Source organism: Mastigoproctus giganteus, chromosome 10 (assembly GCF_048544385.1).
Source record: "Mastigoproctus giganteus isolate SK-2022 chromosome 10, ASM4854438v1, whole genome shotgun sequence".
Classification (NCBI taxonomy): Eukaryota; Metazoa; Arthropoda; class Arachnida; order Uropygi; family Thelyphonidae; genus Mastigoproctus; species Mastigoproctus giganteus.
This window is the reverse complement of record NC_143584.1, coordinates 79,121,553-79,146,048: the sequence shown is the minus strand read 5'-3', so window position 1 is coordinate 79,146,048 and position 24,496 is coordinate 79,121,553. Positions and strand designations below refer to the sequence as shown.

Below are 24,496 nucleotides of genomic sequence, written 5' to 3'. Positions count from 1 at the left end.
CGGTTGATAATTCTTAAAAATTAAAAGCTGCAGCGAATCTCGCACTGATTTCGGAGGCCAGAATTTTATGTAGTAAAAATAATTGACGAATATTCTACATAAGACATTTCATCAAAACAAATGAAATTTTAATATCTGCTTTCCACTCGACAAAATGAATATCAGTATTCTCACTGTGATTACACGAACGGATACAGTTACGTCTAAATCTAATTAGTCTTCCTTCCTCCAGATGGCAGTAAAGTCACTCAAATTCAACAGTGATATAAATGTGAAGCATCCAGTTCTTTAAGTGAAGTCAAAACATCCAGCCGTGCTTTCCAGCCTCTTTCAAAGAATTCGGCATGCCTTTTCTTTTTCTTTCATCCCTCCCCTTTTCCCTCCCGTCCTCAGTTCTTCACGGTTCTCTGAAACACTAGAACTGCTGACGTCACTACAGCACGTGATCTGCGTTATCGAACCTGCTTTAGGCTCCGTAACTGGAGTACAGAGAGCTAGTTCGTCCTGTATCAACTTGGGCTGTAGATGTGCTTTTAACACCGCAAGTGGTTGTTAGAAAAGTGTTTTATTGGGCAACAGTTGGGTAGTGTACAACGCGTTACTTTTAAATTGCGCCGCGGAGTAGCCCTTCAGAGTAAGTGTACTTTTTTTTTTTAAATTTTTAATCCGTTATTTATTACAGATGCAGCTGATGGAATCCTAAAGATTACGGTGTAATCTTATAAAGTAAGAAATAATTTTCAGTTCATCAAAATCAAACTATACCGTGAAGTTTGATATAAAATATTAAAATAAAATCTTTGTTTCTTCATCTAAGAAAAGTATTCATTATGCTGTTTTACGTAAAAAAAAAAAATAAAGAATTTATGATTTTTTGCATCTTAAAATAGTCGTCATATTTTCCATTGCTTTTTATTGAATACGCCAATTTAAAAATTCTAATTAAAATTGGCGCAGTACTCTTCATAGTAGATATAATGCAAAATGAATTCATAGATAAGCAAAAAGGTTTCATAGATGCTACGCCCGAGCACTATATAAGTTCGAAATTATTATGCTACAGATCAAATTTAATGTTTCAGAGAAATACTGAAGTACTCGAAATCAAGAATACAAGCTGAAGTACTCGGAAACATCGACTTGAAAATAATTCATTATTTCCATCAATGCAACAAACATTTTTTAAATCAGTTGCAAGAATGAATGATTAGAGAGACATTCTAAAAATATGCAGCGCATTTATTAATTAATGCATTTAGAAAATTCGTTTCAAAAATGGCCTCTCATAGGTATTGGAAGAGCCGACGTGCGCATGTCTGAACAACAAGAAAAGCATTATGACAGCATTATTTATGGAAGAGTTTGTTTAAGGCGAATATGTAATAAAAGATAAAGGTAGATGAAGCGTTAAACAGTCTAATTAAGTTTCCTTACGCTTTATAACAGATGTGCTCATCTACAAGTTAAAAAAAAACTTGGTTAAATAAATTAGGACAAATTAATGCTGAAATTGTAACTTCACCATTTTATGTCTATAATTCATTAATGAATTATAGACATAAAAGTTTCGATAAAATGTGTAAATACATTTTACATTTTCGAGCTTTTTTTGTCATTCGTTTATGAGTTGACTTTATATAGCTCACGTAGTGTCTAGAGTTCGATACGCATAAACATTCAGTGGTAAGCTTTGCAAAATGTTTGGATTCAGAATCCAATTTGGTTGATATTTAAAAATTAAATTCCGTCTTGAATCTGCGTTAGTGGCTGGTGTGATCTTTGAAAATAGAGGATAATGTATTATGACCTTTTTTGGAAGGTGACACGAATGCCCGGATCTAGCTTTATTGGTGATTCCGCGAGTGGTGACATCCGATTGGTGGAGAAACTAACTTGCCACAGAATAATATCCAAATTACTTTACCGTTTGGAAGCGTCGTAAAATAAAGAATTTTTAAAGGTTATCTTCATCTGCCCACTTGGTATATTAATTTCTATTAATAAAAAGATTTTGATGAGAATGGACTTGGACGCAAATATCCAAAACGAAAGATTTTCTTAAATAACCGAAATAAGAAATTAAACCAAATAGACTAATACTGATAAAATTACAACAAAAATTGTACTATAATATTAACAATAAATATTTTATTATGTGAATACAAGTGGAAGATTCGCTAGCGGTAGGGAAAATAAATACCTATAAAATAATCACTATTAATCACAGTAGCTGCGAAGAGTGGATTACGAGAAGAGTCTTCAGAAAAGATAACAAATATATATCTTCGCGGTCTTAATGGTCACCTGAATAATTTGTCTTTTCTTCTTTTTCCAACTGTCTTCATTTCATTTCCTTCACATTTTCCATATATTTTTTTCTGATTTTTCTTTTCTTTTTTCTGTCTGATTTGTTTTAATATTTTATCTTATGTGCACTTTGAAATTTATCGCTGTTTATATCGTTTTACCTTCCCATCTTAATTTTCATGTTCTCCATCTTTCCTCTTATGATTCTTACTGAAATTTAGCATCTTTATATATTCCATTTAAAAATTCTTGTTTTGTTTTCTCAATATTTCTATTCCCTCTCTAATTATTCGCACTTCTCTTCTGTTTCCTTTTAATACTCTCCCTTTTTATAACGCCTTCTGCCCACATTTTTTCCATAATGTCAAGTGGCTTTCGCCTTATGTATGCTGTCTTTTTCTAGGGAAAATATAATGGATAGATGGAGGGTAATGATCTCTTTAAGTAGTTTATGCCAACAAAAGTATATCTTTTGATGTTTCTATTTTATTGCATTTAGTTAAAGGGTTTGATTCATTTGTAAATACAGCAGAATCTCATAAATCCAGCACATGCTGAATTTTTGAAAATTCAGCATGTGCTGAATTCAAAATTGAAGGTTATGTATACAGATTAAGTATTCAGGGATTGTTCTTTATTTTTTTATTAGATAATAGCTATGATACCAATAATCTCCACAAAAAGATAGTCGCAAGCATTAAGCCAAAATTCCAACGACTATCGCTATTTCTCAGATAAGTTTTTCAGCAAAATCGAATCAACTAAATACATATTGCTGTGCTGTGAACTAGATTGAACGTCTCACAAAATTAATACGTTGAGAATAGATACGGGAGGCGGTCAAAATGTTCTGAGAACGGAGTATAAAAGATATATAGTAGGCACAAAATTCTGTTTTATATTTTTCGGTGTATTCACCCCGAAGTTATCAATTATTGTACTTAACTGCAAAGAGTTTTTAATCTTTCAACAAAAATTCTTTAGGCTTAGCATCAAACTAGGCTTCCACGGCTACTTTTGGCTCTTCATCTCTGGACTGCACGGGGATTTTATTGTTCAAAGCCACATTCATAATTTTAGCCTGTGCAACCCGGGTTTTGTGCATGGTGTGTGCACTGTTATGGAGAAACAAAATCCGATGTCCCAAACTTCTTCGGTTCCCGAATTGGCGCTTTTAGCTTTGGCATAAGGATGGAACAATATTCCCCTGTTATTGTGGTTTTAGTTGTAAAGTAATTAATTCACAATAGCCCTTGTGTGTCCCAGAAAACCTTTTTCAGCTGTTGGTTGGGTTCAAAACGTTTTCGATGGTGATCTCTTGTACGTCCACTGCATGCATTCTAATTTGGATTCAGCATCATAAAATATTGCTCAGTTTCATTATCACTTACAAAAAGATAAAAACCCATCTGGATTAGCAAGAATTAATTTTAAATTATTCTCTTTTTATGATTCTACGCGCTAATGTCTGTCATGAATGTAAAGTTTTCTAGGAACTCAACTTGCATACATTCCAAATGCTCACGTGTTATTGTTAAAATGCTTCCATGAGAAATGGTAGATACTTTTTCCAAGTTCAGATACTAATTCTTCTGTTTTCTAAATTTTTTTCTTCAATGATGGCAACCGTTTCAGAAATGGTTGCTTCAGATGGCCGACTAGACCTTGGATCATCCTCACCTGACATCCGTCCTCTTTTTAACTCTCTGGACTATCTTGCTATAGCAACGTTACTGACCTTTGATACTTCCCCATTCACTCTAGTCATTCTTTCATGGATTTCTATAGTATTTGTGCCCTTTTTGGTCAAATATTTGATTAATGAAGGATTTGCTGGATATTGATTCTTCTTCCACCTACCAAAATTTAAAAAAAAATTAATTTATGCAAAATTAAGTCCTTTATTCATAAGTGAATAATTTATGCAAAATGTAAATATCGTTTAGTTTTCTTAATTTATTTTGTCAATGTTATTTTCTGTTTATTCCTAGTTTATCTGTTGCTAACTAATTTCTGTAAGCCGTTTATCGCACTGCCATATCTTCTAGACTTAATTTTATATTGCAAACTTGAAAATGAGTATAGACTTATAAAACTCGTCTTTCATTCTCCAAATGAATGACTATGTTAAAAACTTGCGGCTTTTGAGATCTTGACGGATACTGGAAATAACTTATGTTACAAGTGGTTATCACATATCACGGGGGATGCTAAAACCATAATATGTTGAAGATCGTTATAAAAGGCAGAATAACAGACAAGTATGGTTTTGGTATCACGCTACATTTTCGTGACGTTTCTATTGAATGCTTTCAGAAGTACTTTTTTTTATCTCGATATCTAATGATAACAAATACAATTTTTGACTTTAACAATGGCCATAAAGAGTCAGATTCTTTAGTCTCAAAATGAAAGATGAGTAGAGCTTTTTATAAATAGTGTATACCCTAATTTCTGGTTATCGTACGAATTCACAATAGGAAATAATTTTATAAATAGGAAAAAAATATGATTTTTAGCTTAAATTTTTATATGCTATCCTAATTTTCAATTTTACTAGGTTAAAAAAAAAGTCTGTGGTCATTATTTTCGCAGGTGATAAAACGACACAAAATACCAGAAGCAAAATTCAAATTTTAAACGATAGCAAATAGCGAAGTAGAGCGAGCAAAAATAAGATCTTCTTTTCGCTCTTTGTTCCCTTCTGCTCAGGTTTTTATTTTGTTTCATTGTTCTGCTCCAAACATTCTCTTTTTATGCAACTGATTTTATTTCGATATCATATAATGTTTCATTATTTTTCTCTCTCGCTCTCCTAACCTAATCCAGCCCACAAGCATAAGGGAACAGAAAAATAACCTTAATGTGTTTTTAATTCAATTTTATCTTGCAATTGGGAATACAAGACTCTGAACACGAGTTCTCTGACAGGCAATATCATTTATTTCATAAGTGAATAATTACAGGATGTCCTATACTTAATATCGTAACCCCCCCCCCCCGGCTAAAACTAATGCAAAAAATCGTTCTTTGCTTCTGTCAGAAGGTTTGAGCATCTTGTTAATATCTACGAACAAATCACATGATAACTGAATAACAGGTATAAGGAATCTCTTTCCAAAGGGCAGCAATACTCCTGATTATTTCCGGCAATCTAAACAGTTTGTCCATTCTTATACGTTCCATAATGAAACATTATAAAGATAGAGAAAGATTCTCATCTCACCTTTCTGTAGTACCTGAACATTGTTTAATTTTTAAAAATCTGGGAATAAATTTAAAATTAGGCTAACTCTTGCTTATGCAGAGATACAAAACATGATTATTAAAGAAATTCTATCAGCATTCAAAAGAATTCGGAGATAAAAATACAACAAAGCAAAAGAAACAGGGCAAAGGAGAATGTGTTTAAGGCTTTGAGAGGCATCAGTAAAATGAATGAGGTCGAAATTTTCAAGATTATAAATGATGCTACAACTAAGGGACATAAATTCAAGTTACGGGGGGAAATGTTTAGATTGGACTGCAGGAAGTTTTTTATTTTAGCTAGAGGCTGACAGTTTGGGGAAATTCAAAGGTCATCTGGATAGTACCTTCTGGTCAGGGAAGCGCATAGGATGATAGGTTTAATTTCTTTTTCTTTTATTAATTATTAATTAATAAATTTTTTTATCATTGTTTTATTGTTTTTTTGGCTGGTGCAGCATAAGCCATAGGCTTTCTTGCACCATGCGGCCATTACTAATACTAATACTTGATTTATTTGACATGTTGTATATGTATTTGATTAAAATATTCATAACACCTAACTTCTCTGATAACAAAGCAAACTCATATATACGATAATAAATAATAATTTAAAGAATGAAGGAAGAAGAAAATAATTAAAAAAAAAACAACAAACGCCAAACCTGAAACCCATATTAAATATATATATATATATATATATACACACAGTGTATTTATAGTAAAGATGGTATTTATATCTTGAAAAGACGAGAGAGATGAATAAGAAAGCAATAATGCGGATACCTGCAAATTAAGCAAGATAACAGATTAAATAATTAAAGACATAAAGAGGTAATTTAAGTGAAAATTTAAATAAAGCTAAGTGCACTAAAGAATAAAACAACTAAATAAATGAGCATAATAAGTCAGGTTGCTGTTCTTTGTGCGCCAGAGTATGCAGACTATGAAGCGCCAATGTATTGTGACTGTAAATTGCACGTATGCTATGTTTATTTGATTTGTATGTTTTGCTGGATGAAAAACTCGAATTTTCGGGACGTGACACCACAAAACCTCCAGACTAACCCTGGTTAGTATGTGGAAAAGCTTATAAAAATGCCTCCCAATTTAATGCAATTCTGACCGAGGGCCATTTCCATATGTGAGCTTTTCACATATTTTCCGGGGAAACCTTGCTGTCCTAGCCTGACACCAACTAACTCAGCCACAGTGTGAAAAAGGCCCATAACAGTTCTTCGCGTCATTGACGAGATTCGAGCCCAAACCTTTTCCACATGGTGTGGGAAGGACAGAGATTATAACAACTATACTACCCAAGGGAACCTTCTTTACCGCACTATTATACCCTACGTATAGTACGGTGGGAGTGGATTGTTGCTGTTGTTTTGAGTTTTAGGAGCATCATCAACTTAGACCATATTTCACTATTGTGCAGTATGTTCTAGGTTGCTAAGTGTGTTTTTATAAGAGTGTTCACTGCTTATATGCATGCTGCTGTGTGGGCTGAAAAACCCAGAATACATCACAAGGTAACTTTGCTCCCTCTGTGGTCGGCGAACACTTAACAGACCTCATAAAAGGTCAGTAAACCATTTTTTTTTTCTAAGTGAAGGCTAGTTTTGCTTATTTTTATAACAAACATATGTCCAGTGAATGTCTGTCTGAACCACGCTAATAATACTAACCATAATGATACAGAGTACTTCTTTTGTTTTATTATGGAGAATTTTTCTGCTACTGCTTTTCCAGCGGCATCACTGTTTGCTTCTTGACCAATTTGTACAGCTTAGAAATGCAGAAAAAGCTAAGTAAAATGGGACTTAAAGCGTTTTAAAGTGGTATGGAAATTTGAAAGAAGCTTCTAGAAAGTGGAAGACTTTTCTATTGGCTGTCTGATTGTACCTCGGAGGCTCTCGCGTATATGTAGGTCGTAGAGAATAGCCGAATGAATAATCTATTAAACATTTTTTTTTGGTTGACTGATTAGAGGAAACGAACGTTGCTTTGCTTCAATGCAGGTTACACATTTTGAGCTTTGTAGCTTCAACGTGATGACAAACTTAATTTTCAATTGAAAATCACTCTAAGAGTGATTGAACTGCAGAGATTTTGATGTGAAATAGTAGTAATAGTAGTGGCATGTGATGCAAGAAAGCATGTGTATGAGCTTATGCAGCATCAGCCAAAAAAAAAAAAAAAAAAAAAAAAATCACACCATTCCCTCCAAATGCCTGTCCAGTTCCTCCTTAAATTTATTCAACCTATCAACCTCCACAACGACAGATGGAATTTTGTTCCAGGAATTAACCACCCGCTGGCTAAAGGCAAATTTCCGCACATCTATTCTACATCTGTCCTTTCTTAATTTGAATTTGTGCCCCCTTAGGTTCGTAATCTGAACAAGTGGAAGGATCCCATCAGAATTCTGCGTGCTCAACCCATTCAAGGCCTTATACACCTCAATCAGATCACCGCGCAGGTGCCTAGTTTCCAGTCACTGCAATTTGCAGAACTTAAGCCTCTCTTGGTAAGAGGATCCCTTCATTCCCCTCGCCAATCTTGTTGCCCTTCTCTATACACGCTCAAGTAAATCTACATCCTTCCTAAAATGAGGCCTCCAGACCTGTACGCGGTACTCAAGGCGTGGCCTGACCATTGCCTTATACAGAGGGACAATCACCTCCTTTTCCCTCCTAGCAAAATTCCTATATATCATTGACAAAACCCCATGATCTGCCCTTGCAGCCTGTCTGTATTGCTCAGAAAATTTCATATCTGACTGCACAATTACTCCCAGGGCTTTTTCGTTTTCTACCACCTTAAGTATAGTACCACACATTTGGTACGTTTCTCTGGGGTTACTTCTACCCATATGCAGTACTTTGCATTTGTCAAGGTTAAACTTCAGTTGCCACTTCTTAGCCCATCTGCCCAAATTATCTAGATCCTGTTGCAGTAGCACACTGTCATTAACAACCCTGCCAACCTTTGTATCATCTGCAAACTTCGACATTAAGCCTGATATACCTTCATCAATATCACTGATAAATATACCAAACAACAGTGGACCTAACACCGAACCCTGTGGGACACGACTAATAACATTAGTCCACGAAGAGCAGCACCCATTGATTACCACCCTCTGTCTTCTCCCACTCAACCATCCTTTTATCCATTGTAGCAACTTACCCTTAATACCATTCTGCTCCAATTTGTACAATAGTCTTCCATGCGCAACAGTGTCAAAAGCTTTCCTGAAATCCAAATATATGATATCAAAATTATTTTTTGCATCCAGTTCCTTTGTAACCACATCATAATATCCAATCAAATTTGTCAAACAAGACTTTCCCTTAACAAACCCATGCTGTGTCTGAATTATTGCTGCAGTCTTGTCTAGATGATCCTGCAATGTATCTTTAACCAGTGACTCCATTATTTTACCCGGAACAGAAGTTAAACTAACTGATCTGTAATTACTCGTGTCACCGTTCGATCCCCCTTTGTGAATTGGGGATACATTTGCACATCTCCAGTCCGTGGGGACCTCCCCTGAGTCCAAGGATGCTCTCATAATTATGGCTAAGGGTTTGCTTAGTTGTTTTGCCGTCTCCTTTAATATAACTGGATAGATCCCATCCACCCCAGGTGCTTTTCTTATGTTTAACTTCAACAATTTCTCCTCCACTTTGCTTTCAGTTATTACAAAATCATTAAGCACCCTGCTACAATTTTATAACCTTCTGCCATTTTCAAACCTTAATAATTCCTCACGTGTGAATGTAGATGCAAAATACTCATTCAGTTTGTTTGCTATCTGAGCAGGATCATCAACAGTCGAACCATCGATATCAAGTGGACCAATCAGATTCATCCCCTTCCTTTTAGAGTTTATATAAGTAAAGAAATCCTTGCTGTTTTTCTTAGCATCTTTTGCCAAGGATTTCTCGTAATCTGCCTTCGCCTGCCTAACCTCCTTTGTGACCTGATTACAGACTAGCTTATATCTGCCATAGGCTTCTGAGAATATAATATGATTTGAATTCTGCTTTAGGGAGAATATTATGGTATACATGATGTTTCCTGCTGATTGTAGACTATGAGCACAGTTTTATTCACTATCTGACAGATTACCAAAAACCGCCTTATAATTACTACGCATCAAGAATTTTCAGAAAATGCATTACAATATTTGTGGTATGACAACCAGCTGATATATAGAATACATTACGAATAGTATTTTCTAATGAACGAACTGTCTAGGTATTTTAACTATTAATTTATCATAAGTTTATTATTATCATATTATTTCTCCCTTATTGGGGGGATCCACCGGTGAGAGATACTGATACCAAGTGCACATGGTGGTTGTTATGTCTGGTGTGTCGAAGAACTGTACTATGGTACAGGTCGTCTCTGGGAGACCTATTGCTGCTATGCTGTAATGTAGCATCTTTGGTACCATACCGGTTTTTTAGACGATAATTAGGATGGTTGTTACTTGTTATGCCACATCTCTTTGATCTCCTGTCTTAAGTCCATGTACTTCCTGATCTTTTTCACGTAGGTGCTCTGGTAGTTTCCAGTGTTGGGCACCACTGTGTCGACCAGAAAGGTAGGATTTTCCTCTTGTCGATAAGAGTTATATCCGATCTCTTTATTTTTAATTTTTTTGATGTGGTTGAGTCAGCAAATCGCCGACCAATGAATCATACAATTGGTCACAATATGCTGATGCCGCATAGCCGTAGTCCCTCTGGTGCTTAACACACAGAGCTAAATTTGCATTAATTAAACCACTTACTTCGGTACAGAACACAAGAGATTTCCCTGCAGTAGAAGAGAATGTTTTTTTTCTCTGTATGTACCAAGAAAATGAAGTGCCAGGTGCCAACAGATTCTTTCCACTCAAGCCTAAAAAAATGTGCCGAATTCTTCGTTCGGAGTTTCGTAGCAGTTTCATCCAGTTCAGCTTGAATTAAAGTTGTTCGGATTTTTATTTTTTAACGTTGTTTCACCTTCATTACTACCTTCATATTCAGTGTGCTTACTTGGAGGAACAATCAGAGTCTGTGCTGAAAGTATCAAAATTCTGGAGGACAGGCCAAATGACTGACAGCAGATTTAGATATTATATTGCGACTTTGTTCTAGGTGCTGTATATGGTAATACTGCACGTGCAAAATTGGAAACCCGATGTGTGGTGTCTGTGTTTACACCCACGCCATAGGCACACGAAATGCTAGGTACCTTTGCCCTCCATTAACCCATTGTTTCACATTTTCAACATCTGAATGACAGATATAATGTGGTGCCCATGATTGCATTGGTCATCAGTGCTAACATTAAAATAAGCGCGATACGCTTTCTAATAAATTTTAGTGATTCTTTGACTCATATTTGGTGATGTAAAGTTTTCCACGGTGTCTCAGAACCAAACAGTTCTTTTGTTACGCTTGTGGTGTTGATACACAAGTACGCAGCATTTATCTAAAATATATAATAATAATACCACATTACCTCAACAATAATACCAAGATACAAGAAAACCGGCGAAATACAGGCTGATCACCTGTCTCCCAATGATGTTCAAGATCCTGACCAGCTACATAACCAAGAAGATATCAGACTACTTGGAGAGTCAGAACATCATGACCGAACAGCAGAATGGATGCAAGCGGATGACCAAAGGATGCAAAGAGAAATTAACCATTAATGCCACAGTTATAAAACAAGCCTACAAGAAGCGCACCTGTACATCGATTACCGCAAGGCCTTCGACTCCGTGCCTCATAGCTGGCTAACAGAGACGCTGAAGAACTACAAAATCAATCCGACAGTGATAAGCTTCCTAAAAGTAGCCAATGCGAAATGGAGTACCACCATCAAGGTCTAGAACAACAAAACCAGTTCGATCCCTATCAGGAGCGGTATCTTTCAGAGATGCCCTGGGCCCACTGTGGTGTCTAGCACTCAACCCGTTATCTACCATGCTCAACAACAGCAAGTATGGATATAACTTCAAAGAAATAATGAAAAACCTCAGAAGCCTAATGTATATGGATGAGGTCAAGCTCTACGCGAGAACTGAAAAGCAACTCAATCACCGAAGAAGTCAAACAATGACATCAGGATGTAATTTGGATTAGACAAATGCAAGACCCACGGAATTGCATCAGGGAAAATTAGTCAGTCAAAACTACAATATGCAGACTGATAAAGATATCGGAGCACGACAAGGAGAGAGACTTACAAATACGCAGGGATGATGCAGGCTAAGCATTTAGAGCAAGGAAATCAAAGCCTGCCTGACCGAAAAATAACATCAGAGACTCAGACGAATGATTAAAGCAGAGCTAAACGGAAGGAACACATAAATCCATAAACACCTATGCAGTTCCGGTGCTAAAATACCCATTAGGAATCATAGATTGGAATACTGACGAACAATTGGACAATGACGAACAAGAGCCACCAACACCACCCAAAGTCAGCTCGGAAGGAAGGGACTTCATAGACCTCATCGAGCAACAAAAGACAGCGATAGCTAACGTGAAGGGTAACTTCCAAGAAAAACACAGCACCACTCTACCAGGCCATAAGTTCTTCAAATCATTGATGGGATTCAAACCCAGGCCTTCTCACGAATTATGGAAGGATGGTATTTATAACCACTCTGCTGTCTGCGAGGATCCACTCTTCTACCCGCGATTACATACAGTAAGAAACCCATCGGAATGGAGATCCTACATTCAAAGCTACAATTAAAGGGGGAAAAGGAAAATTAAAGGGAACTTACCAGTCTGAAATTCTTGTTACAAAAGGTGAGATACTGTAATCATGAGTGGATAAACTGTGGTGATTTGAAAATGCTATCCATACTTCTTGGAAAACAGTCGTTTACAAAACTCCTTTATTTACAGTGAGAATGGAACAACTGGAATAATGCTGATTATTGAATTAGAAAGGCGTGACCAGAAAATATTAATCGCACCCCGGGAAGGAATCAAAAATGTCATCAATGCGCAATATCTCTCCAAGCAAAGTACTTCAGCCACCGTTTCATATGAGTAAAACTAGGCCTAAAGAAACATTTCGTATTAGGGTTACCCTACAGGCGGAATTCGACCTTTTCCAAAAGGCTTGTTTAAAATATCAATTATAACCACTGCACGACCGCTAGGACGGGATTAAAGAATGTTTATTAAAGTCATAGACAAAGAGGGAGGCTGTTTCAGTGTAGCGTTTGAAAATTTCCTGCGATAAATGTTAAACTTCAGGTTAAGTGTGTTTTCAACAGACCACGTATCAAATGGCTGTTGCAAGACGATAATCTCACATTTTAAGCGTTTGTAAATCAATGGACCGAAAGAAGATTATTAACAACATCCTTACTAATTTTAAAATAACTAAGTTGCAATATGAAGGGTCAATTTCTGCACGACCATCTTGAATATTTTTTTATATTAGGGTTATACGAGGAATCAAATTCATCAACTCATGTGTATTCTGTTCATAAATTGCTTGTGTGAACTTCAGGGAAGAAAAAAAAACCTGTGCCGCTAAATGAATCTGAAACTGGAGCATTTGAAGTTGTATAGCAATTTTTGAGAGGCTAAGAGAAGGTGACTTTTACACTGACAGCAATTTCCGAAATTTGAATCTTAGTTGATTCCGGAATACTCTTTCAGTGTTCGAAAAATTCCAACTCGATGAATTCTTACTTCAAAGGATGAAGAGTAGGAAATCTGAACCTTGGTGAAACCTTTCACCAAGATTCAGATTCATGGTAAAAAGATGCCAAGGTAAATGGAATGAGACAATTATGGCAGACTAGTGTCAGTTTTTGAAAAGCGCATTTTATCCATTGGCATAAAAAAACTTCTGTGGCAGGTATATAATGTGTCCTGCCGCTAGTATAGTGTAAATTGACAAGCGGTCATTAGCTCTTCCCCAACCCCGCATGAAATAGTCGAATGGGCTGTTTTAACAACCATAGCGAACCAACCGTCGGCCTCTTTCTCTCTCTTGGCGGTGGCAATCTGGCAGTATGACAGCTTCGCCAGGGAATCAAGATTCCCTGGCGAAGATCCTTATGAGACCTTATGAGATCAGAAAGTATTGAAATAGGCTACCATAACGATATTCCCGATTTTAAACAAATAACAGAAACAACTTCGTTTTTTTTTTGTTTAGAAACTAAACTACTTCTAGTGGTAACTCGTGAATAACGAAGTTGGTTCTATCCCAAGTTATTGTTTCTGTGGGTTTGTCGTGGTGGAAGGGATTCTGTGGCCAAATTGTGCCTATTACCTTCAATGAAATGATGCGCCAATAAGCACATAACAGAGTTGGTAAAATGATTATACGGTATAATTAAATTATTTATTAAATAATGTAATAATTTAAGTATAATTAAATTAATAATTCAATCATTTACTCAGATGATTATCCCCTATGAGATAGAGTAATGTAATAAGTTCACGTGTGGTGGAAATGCAGCCGAATGTTACAGTTCTATGTGCTTGACATGGTCAAGGAGGAAATGTTTCACTGTCAGTGTAGAACGACAATGGGTACAAAACAGATCACCTCCCATCAGCAGATAACGGAGACTAGATGCGTAAGCTGGTTATAACATGTGCAAAGTCAAGCAAGGATGGTTTCTTCATATTTAATTATCCTGAAACTAGGCTTCCACTGATGAAATGTTCGTTTAATTTGTAGATGTTTATTACAAGTGTATCCCAACCACATGAACGTCCATCCCATCGATCTTTGGAAACATTATATAACTGAATTATCAGCTAAATTTGTGTTTGACGAATTTTTGTCGCAGTATCAACATAGAACGCCGGTATCCAACAAAAACGGCACTCACGAATATGAAATTGGATTAGTGCGAACCGATCGTGGCGATGCCTTTTTAGAGCAGTCGCCACTTAGGGAGTCAATATTATATTATTGGCTCAGTTCAGTCTGTTTTAGTGCCATTGGAGGCTGCATGCACTTCAACGTGGTGTGTGTATATTACATTCATTTAAGAGTAAGACGGGAGTGGACGTAAGTAATCAGACATAGGAGCATCCCCAACTGTATATATTTTAGATTCATTGATGTATAATTAGAGACAAGGCGCAACGTAGTCTAAAAATGACTGGACGATAGTTAGGTAAGGGTGAAGTAGAGAAGTCCACCTTTTCTGAATAGGTGGTCTCTCTCTGTGCCATCAGTAATTTTAATTCAATAGTCATCCATGGCTTCTTAAATCTTATTTTATCCAAGATTTGTTAAAATCTTGGAGGCCTCAAAAATATTCGTATAATTATAATTAGGTTCCTTAAACTTGTTACCTTGAGTTAGTAATAATTTGGAGAAGTTTGTTTGTATAGGAATTCATGTCGAGTGTAATGCTATCTCAAAGAACTCAAAAAATGACAAAATTTGATACGAAGAGTGGTTGATATCAAAGGACTTGTTTTGTTTTTCCTGAAGTTGTAGATCAGCTGTTTAAGGACGTTTTTTTCATGGTCCAGAAAATATTATTATATTAGTGTAATGGCAAGAGAGAGAGGTACTCTTAAGAATGTAGAATCCGACATGAAAATTTAAAGTTTAGAGTTCCATGACTTAGGCAAGAGGCTATACGTCTGTCAGCCATTTTCTGTCTGATTATTATAAATGATATGTTCAAATCCAGTACTATTTCGTACTCTACAATATTACTACTTTATTAGTTTCAAACCAGAAATTAGAGTTCTTGAAGCTAATACGTCGATCTGATCATGATTTTAAATAATAATTACAATACATATACTAAAGCAGGAATCTGGGAATTTACCATTAACCGTCGTTGTTGTTATTAATAACAAACAACAACAACTACTACTACTTCACGCACCTGGTAGCAGTACCCGTCGTGGGTTATTAAAAAAAAAACAGTAAGCAGAAGAAAGATTTATAATAATAATAGGTAAAAATCTTACCTGGAGAAGAAGTAATTTACAGGATGGTTTTAAACCTACAAAATGAATACATAATAATAAATTAGTTAATAGCATTAAAAAACAAAGTTATTATTTATAACCACTTAAATAGAAACAAGCTCTCTTCAAACAGAAAGCAACTATTCTTCTAAATTAGGTGAAATAGCATCACAGCACGAATACTTTACAATCGGGTTACGGATTGATTATTAATTGACTTGGAATCAACATAAATTTTCCCTCTTTCGTTTTATCATATTAAAACACTTTTTCACTAATTACTGATAGAATAATGTATTTTTCGCTTAATGATTCTGGAAAAATCATGCTCTAAATATATGAGCTAAAGCTGAATTGAAGTTGATGAAATACTTTTTACAAAGAATATTTGCTCTTGGCACAGAAGTATGGACAGTTTATAAACTAGAGTTCTTGAAGGTAATACGTCAATCTATATGGTTTTCCAACTCATAAAAAACGTTGGTTGACTGGGAAGGAGGTTTAGAAAATTTATTTTATTAAAAGACTTCATTTCTTGATAAAAAAGCAATGCACTTATTTGTTAAGTCATTTCTATAAAACATTAAATAAACAGGACGTGTGTGTGTGTGTCATAAACAAGATATCGTTTAGACCAAACTTCTCTGTTATGGCTGAAATCCTTAAGGACCTTTCTCCAACTTTTAGTGAAGATAAATGACTTTATTATTTTATATTTCTTGGTTGAAGTTATAACTCTCTATTTAAAATAAGGTGTTTTTTCCACCTAGTTTTTCATTGTTTATTTGTGAGGAAACGTAGAAAGTATTTCAATTTGTAATTTTTATGTGTCAATGTTAATGTATAGAAAAAATAAATAAAACATAATAATATTATTATAAAATTAATATTATTATCTCGAAATCTTCCATCTTGTCAATGATCGCTTTATAGATTCCGTCAGTGTCGATCCATTGGCGAGACATTGGTTAATATTACTTTTCTTGGGACTAATTCGATTGAAAAGCTTGGTGAAACTCACGCAATTTCGTTTGAAATTTCTAGGATTTTTATGGAGCTTACTAAAATCCATAAGTTCCCATCTTAAGGATTTCCATCTATTTTTTGCAATTGGGCAAACAGGTTTCTCTCTGACCAATCGCTGTGCGTAATGGTAGATGTGAGTCTCTACCTTCTGACTTCTCAATTAAGGTCGTACCCCACCTCAAGGTTCTTTTCATTCTCCCGCTCATTTCCTCTTCTATATTAATGATCTTCCATTTACTGGACATACTCTTCATAGTTCTGCTGATGGATAGCACATTATATTTCACCTTCATGTTGAGAAACCCTGCTCTGCACAGACAACTTCATCTTCTGGAATATCCATCACCATTTCCTTAAATGCTGATCTCTAGGCAATTCCCTAATGGTGAAAAGAAAACTTAGTTAATTTCAATTCTTCTAAATCTCAGTCCTGTCTTATTTCTTATTTGGAAGAAGTATTATATTTAATGAATGTCCATAGGCAGGGCCGTACACAAAAATTGACAAGGGGACGTAGGGTTATAACCTATTAATTAGGGTCATCAAATCTCTCAGTTTAGCATGCTATGACATTTATGCCACCGTCAGAGAATACTAATTATCCAATATAAGAAAAATCCTTAAGAGAGTATACAAATAAGAAATATGTCAGAACTTTTGTTTATTTTATTTATTTTTGTTTGTTTCTCGGTCTGAAATTAATGCATGAACCTTGAGGAAATGAGGAATGCTTCGTATGAAATGGCAAACTCCTGAATGCTGCGGAACACTGTGTGATCGCCAAATTTGAAAGATCTGGATGCTTAGATGGTTAATTTTTTTTTAGTTCAGTCTCCTGAAATAGGTCTTCTCATCGGTTTTTATTTCTGGAACACAGAAAGCACAAAAATGTTCGACAAACTATGTGTGTTAAACAATCAATGAATTATTTATTCACAACGATACAGATAGATTGCTGAAGACATTTTCTCTATTCCTTAAAAAATAAATTCCTGTACAAAGGACCCAGGTATATAAGACTGCTTTGTGAGTTTACTCTTAGCTGTCTGCAATGCTTGATTTATTCTAAACGACTTTTGTCATTTCTGATCGACAAAAACAAAGCAAAAATGTCCGGGCTTAATATAAAAGCGTAATAAGACAGACGATCTGTACGGAGCGACGAGCTACCGCGCGTGAATAATATCGCGCCTGAGCGCAGTACTTAATGACACGCACTGAGTGCCGAGTGACGACAGTGTATGCTCTCCCATGAGGATCGAGTTACAAAGAGCAGAATGTCGAATGCTGTAGTTGGGCTTTGGTGATAATTCTACATGAGTCAGGAACGAGGAGAATAAGAACTGCCTTGGAATTTGTTGTCGGTCTGCTCCTCTGAGACTTAATATAAACAGCAATGAGTGGCTGCCTCCTTAAAGAACAATAATCCGCTTTTGATGCAAAAGTTATTCTCCTGTTAGGATGTGATGTTTTGGATGCTGAGACAGTTCCGTGCAGATGTTACTTTCTTGATATAATCGTATAAGTAAAATAAAGGCAGATAATCAATGTATGGAAATGTACGTGTACTGAATCTCGAATGACACAATCAGGACGGACGAGCCGGCCGTTGCCAGGGGCTTAGTGTTAGGACACCATTCAGATGTGGGCATAGTTCCTCCAGTGTCACTATAATATTGGCCTGAACCATATGCTTCATCCATCCTCACGCTGTGAATCACCACCGTAATTATTTTGCATATTTCAAACCTTGCTGTGAACTTCGAAGTACGGTGGTGGCTGTGGTAAATGGTTAAATCTACTTTTCTACAACCAAAAGGCTGGGTTCTCGCATTCAGTACGAAGACGCTTTAGAGTCTGTAGAGGTTTTTCCTGATATATATATATATACACAATGGTAAGAATCTATTACGTACGCTGATACTCTCGTGGGCAGCACAGTCGATAAGTGGGCGAAAAAGCCTGGGTTCGAATCCCGTCAGTAACAAGAGGCATTTTTGTCGGCTTCTTTTCACAAGATGGCCAAGTTAGTCGGCCTCAGGCGAGGGGCACATGGTTGTTTTCGTCCCAGAAACTCGAATTTAGTCCAGCAAAACGATTGAAATATACACCCAGTTACAGACACAATATATATGGACGCCTCATAGCCTACGTTGCTTTGGCGTTTAACACACACCTAACATAACCTGTCCTGAACATATTAGGTTCGCTCTCTTCCTGATTTCATTTTTCTTTGGCTTTTGGCCTTTTCCCGTCTATTATGGCTGTTCGAATTTCTTTTCTACGCATTTCAAATTTATTACTCTTTTAATACTGCATATTATTTATCCATCTGTACTGTCGCGCTCATTATTTGTAGCCAACTTTCATTATGTCGATCAAAACCTAAGGAAATTTCGTACTTTTTCAAGAAACTTAACTTTTTTTCACATTTATTTTAATTCTTTTTTCTCTAATAATCATTCCATCTCTGAAATTGTAAGACATTTGTTTTTTTAATTTTCTTATTAAGAATAATATTTCTTTGACGTTACGATATCCTATATTACTCCAGTTCTTGCTTTTGATTTCTACGAGTATTTTAATCTAACAATTGGTAATAGAGATTAATAAAGTTGAAAACCGAGAATGGAAACAATAATATATTCAGTTTAAGTACATTTGCCAGAAAACTAAAAGAAAATTCTAAAAATTTTCCACAATTGAGAGCATCATCTAAAGCACATAAATTCATATTTTTTTTGAACGCGGAATTCTTATTCTAAAGAACATGTTTGAATTTTAAATTAATTCCATTTATAAGGATTATTTACAGATTTGTTATGCCCTTTGAAAAAACAGTATTATTTGAATGCACAAAGAGAGAAACCGAGTGTTTGGATTACGATAAAAAGTATTCTTAATTTAGCTCCTTTTCTTCTTCAAAACCAAAGTGGGATTATTTTCTTTCCTCAAGGGCGCTTCCTGAAGAAGTGTGTGCGCGTGTGTAAATATATATCGAAGATTTCACAGTAACTGTCAACTGAATGAAGATAAATGAGTGGCTGTGATAGGCTGGCTGTTAAAACCAGCTTCGGTCACTGCTATGGAACCAAAGGGAAAAACGAAATACAGAGATACCGATTTCACTGCATCGCTGAATCAAGAAAAATACTAGTGCGGGCTGTCGACGCTGTTACTGATTGCGATTCTCTTTCTATATATAAACTTTCTGGAAAGTTGGCTGATAATTCTAGTGAACATTACAAAAGAAACGCTAGTATCCCTTCTTTCCTTTTTTTTCTTCCTTTTCTAGAGTTGAAGGGAAAATATTTGTATGATGGTAATGCTAGAGTGGTACAGTTTGAAGAGCAAAGTATTTAGAGGTCGTAGAGTCTTTTGTTATTTGCTAAGAGACACGAGTTTTAAGAATGAGCTGATTTAGAATGAACGCCGAGGAAATCAAGGCCATCAGTCGTAGAAATATCTTGCTGGTGAACTGCGTGTATTTTATGATTGTGTGATGACGTGTGTCCGCTTCCACACCGCGCAAAAGAAATCAAGAGAAGGAAAAACGAGATAATGCACGGATAAAAAAAAGGAAGTGAAAGGAGAATCGAAAAAAAGACGTTTTCGACTCTGATCTTTGTGATTTTCTGTCTGCTTATTATACACACATACCCCTACAGGCTAGCTTAAAAACAGTCAAGCACCACCATGTTACAATTAATTTCAGAGTAAAGCCTGTATATGGATTTCAATCCGCAGCCACCATTTTTGCATATTATCAGCACGCAATATCCTTACGCGTAGTCTCCTGATTTTAAAAATTTCACTGGCACCAGAAGCCCCAAAGTCTAGTTAAAGTAGCAAAGTCCCTATACCAAAGTGATGATATCATTATCCTTGCAAGGCTGGCCACCCCTGTGATCTAGCTTTACGTCAAACGAGCCTGAAATTGAGAAAAGCTGCTTTTAAGGGGTAGCTGTAAAAAACATTCACTAGAATTAGCTGCTATATTATATAGGAACAATGAATCTTTCTTTCTTTTTTTAAAATGCTTCATTTCTAGTTGTATTTGCATAGCAGTTAACGATTTCAGAGTATTAAAATTACTGCCAACGACTAATCAAGTACACGCAGAATGCAATTATTGTACTCCCAACATTGACTCAAATCAATAAAATGTCATTTACTTCTTCTACCAACTAGCGACAATGCCGGTTACTATCCCATATTAAAAATAATACCATTAATAAAAATTAATTTAAACAACCTTGTTATAAAAATATTAGTCGGCTTTCGTTCAGAAAGATTACTTCTAGTCCACATAACAAACGCATAATTTATAGCAGTTTATTAAAGTAAAATAGATTTAAACTTTAGTCTGGATACTCAAAATATTTTTTAAATAATAAAAATGTAAACTTAGATAACTAATGTGAGTAGACCAGCTAAGACAATAACCAATCCAAAGACCAAGGTACTGATGCTTAGATACAATATCAAAGTGAATTCATTTGCAGACATCCAAGCTTCGGAGGAATTTAATTCCTGGGAGAAATTACGTAATTTCATGTGGAGGTCTCATTAACATTAGTTCTGTTTTTTGGTTATTCAAAAGTAACCGATTGTCACGTGCCCATGATTATAAATTTTCTGTTTTTATAAGCTTATTGTGCAAAGACCTTTCCCAATTATGCAACTTAAAATATTAACTGCATATACTTTAGTAGAAACATCTTTAATAACAAGAAACGGATCATTCATAGAATGTTAAGAAGGGTAGAACACGAATGGGTCCCCTGATTGAGGGATACCCTTTTTTACTTTAAATATATTGTTTAATTGATCAAGTATATTGACAGTGATCTTTCTGTTGTCCAGGTAACAATTTAGAAGATTGTATATGTTACTCCTAAATTCCATATTGATATATCTTTTTCAATAATCGTTCGCAGATCAAATGCCTTACTTAGGTCTATAAATAACAGTAGTACGTTATCGTTCGGATGAAGACTACATTCTATCATTAACTCAACAAGCAGAGTACTCCTGTTCTTTTGGTATGAATATATATCGGGATTAATTAAATTATTCAATTAAATTAATTAACAAAGTTGTTTCTTATTTAAGTGAAAAATTTGTTATGCTCTGAATTCCAGATAACTGTTCTGTAATGTCAAATTCTGCATTGTTTCCCTGCATGAATATGAATAACTGGACAGTGACTTTTTTTTCACTGGTTTCATCAAGAGAAAGCTAAAATTTAGCGAAAGAATGGAATTTGGTTTTTAAACACGAAAATGTAAAGTCAATGTTTTTACTTTTTCTTGTGATTTACAGGATGATGGCGGAGAACTTTACAAAAAAACTCTCCATCTAGACTCCTACGGCAGGCAGTTTATTTCAGTGACTTACAACACGCTACGCGAAGTAAACTTCATGAGATCAAGCCTATTGTTTTTACCTATTTCCTACAATTTATATAATCACTGTCCTCCCCAAAACATGGAAAAGGTCTGGGGTAGAATCCCTTCACTGACACAAGGAATTTTCATGGGCTTTTTTCACAATGTGGCTGAATTAGTCGGTCTCAAAGCGAGCACAGAAATGTCTTTTTCTCTCCTGTAATTCAGGTTTTTCGTCCAGGAAGCTGCCAAGTTGACCACATGACAATTTACAGACATAATATACTGCCGCCTTAGTTGCTTCTGTGCTTAACACTAACACCCCTAGTGTCTTATATACTTCATTCAGATCGCCTACTCCTTAAGTTGTCTGATCGCCAAAGTTTGCAGTCCACACTTTCTAAGCCGTTCTTCACATGGACATCGATTAGCACCTCTCACCAATCTGGTTGTCCTTCCTTGAAAGGGCAACAAGATTGGATCCATTCAAGAAGCTTTGTCTTTCTTCAGATGTAGCCTCCAGATCTGGAAACAATATCCTAAATGTAGTCTCACCATTGTCTTATACGAAGGAACAATGACATTCTTTTTCCTACTTGCGAAGGTCCTATGCATCAACGAAAGGACACCATGTGCCTTCCTATCCGCTTGTTTACACTGCATGGTAAATTTCATATCTGACTGTACCATAACCTCTAAATCTTAGGGTTATGGTACAATCAGATACTCCTGATATTGAAGCCTCAAATATCAGAACATAATCGTAGGTTTACCCCAGGTTCCAGTCGTCCAGTTTTAATATTAGCATTTGTATTATAATGGCTAAATGATGCAAGGAAGTAAACTTTCTGCACTGACAAAAAAAAAGAGGAAAAATTCTAGGGCTATTATTTCTAGGTATGGGTACGAACTTTTTGATACCCCCTCGTATTTTTTGTATACATTGGGATCTAGAAAGCTTTGACAGAATCGCGTCTAAGAAACCTATTGCTCTTGGTGCAGTATAAAATGGAAACAAGCAAAAAGTCGCCATATATTAAGATCATTAAATATTCGGTTACTGAAATCCTACAAACACTGTAATTATTCTTCTTGCTAATCACTTTATCAAAGTAACTGAAATGAAAGAGGAAAACTAAACAAAAGCATCACACTTTGCATTTTATTCTACAGAATGCACATATAAATTTTTACATCTTTATAAATAAAGGAGAGGAAGAATTTCATTGTGGTAATAAGAAGGAATGCCATTTCTCCGTGCATGAGTAATTAAGGCAAGAGTAATTAAAAACTAAAAGATTGATGGAAAGTGGGAAAAAATCGAAAGAAAGCATTATACGAATGAGCCAGCCAGCGAAGTAGGTGTAATTGTAAATTATGAAACGAGACTACTCCTGATATCGATAGTAATGCAAGCAATTTCTGTTATGAATGCAGGAAGATGGAGATAAAGAACAAATGGACACTGAAATAAGAAATACCATCACGAAAAGAGTGAATGAAAGGAAAAGGTCGTTTAAGCATAAAGGACTGCAGAGAATTTATTTGTAGAAATAAAGAATAGCATTCCTCCATACAAAGAGAGGCAATCTTCAAGAAGTGAATAATCTTACTTAGCGTAAGCGATAAATGAAAAACGAGAAACAGTGTAAACTACTTAAGCCAATTCGTCTCTAAACAAGTTAAAAGCCATGAGCCCAGACTCTAAAGTCATTGACGTTTGTTGCCGGGCGCGTGGACTGCCTGGCTGCAGACGTGTGGAATGCGAGCACGTATAGATTAGTTGGGTCCCTAAAACTCGGGACTGACGACGTGTAACTGGTTCTTGATGGACACATTAGCATCGATCCAGAGGGCTGGCAGGGTCGGTGAGTCGTCTAGCGCCTTTGTGTTGATGGGAAGGTGAGAGGCACGTGATAGCAAGCAGAAACAGTGACCTCTGCAGCCTGCTCCGCCTTCATTACTTTCTTGACTCCGCCCAAAGAGCGCTGAGGACCGTTGGCTCAATGTAAGGATGTTGAAAATGATTCGATCGTTCATTCTTGATGACTCTCCTTTTAATATAAAACTCACTTGATAGTGTTTAACGTAACGATTCTCAAGGTTGGTCGCCTTCTCCTTTGCTAGGTATAGAGTGGTGCATAGAACCAAAATGACTCTGCACAGTACTGACGCATATAACAATTGTGCATTTTCATTGAAATTGTAAACAAAATATGAAATTTTGTGTAATGCAAGCTAATTGGGTTGTTGCTTTACTCAATGGTACTTATAATATACGTATGTTCTACTGTAGTTATACTCTTATTTTCATTTTAATGTCTAATTAGCTATTAGGAATAGAGAATTTCATTTGGCTTGCGTTATTTAGAATTAGTGGCAAGGAGCTAAGGTAATGAGGCAACGAATATATGGTGTATTATTTGGTCAGTTTTCCTGTTTTTTGGAATGAAAAACCCGAGTTTGGAGGAGAATAGTTATCTAGCCCTCGCCAACTGCGTAAAGGAAACTGATCTTCCCGCCACAAAATTGATCGGA

The 24,496-nt window shown here is 35.8% G+C and overlaps 1 protein-coding gene across 1 annotated transcript in view; it reads left to right on the top strand.

Moving 5' to 3' along the window:
- Positions 1-450: 450 nt before the first annotated feature.
- The window catches only part of LOC150079106 (sodium-dependent neutral amino acid transporter B(0)AT3-like), a 341,694-nt gene continuing 317,648 nt past the window's right edge, over positions 451-24,496 (top strand). Inside the window, exon 1 of the mRNA XM_090383850.1 lies at positions 451-634. The gene's annotated coding sequence lies outside the window, so the exon portion shown is untranslated. The remainder of the gene's footprint in view (positions 635-24,496) is intronic.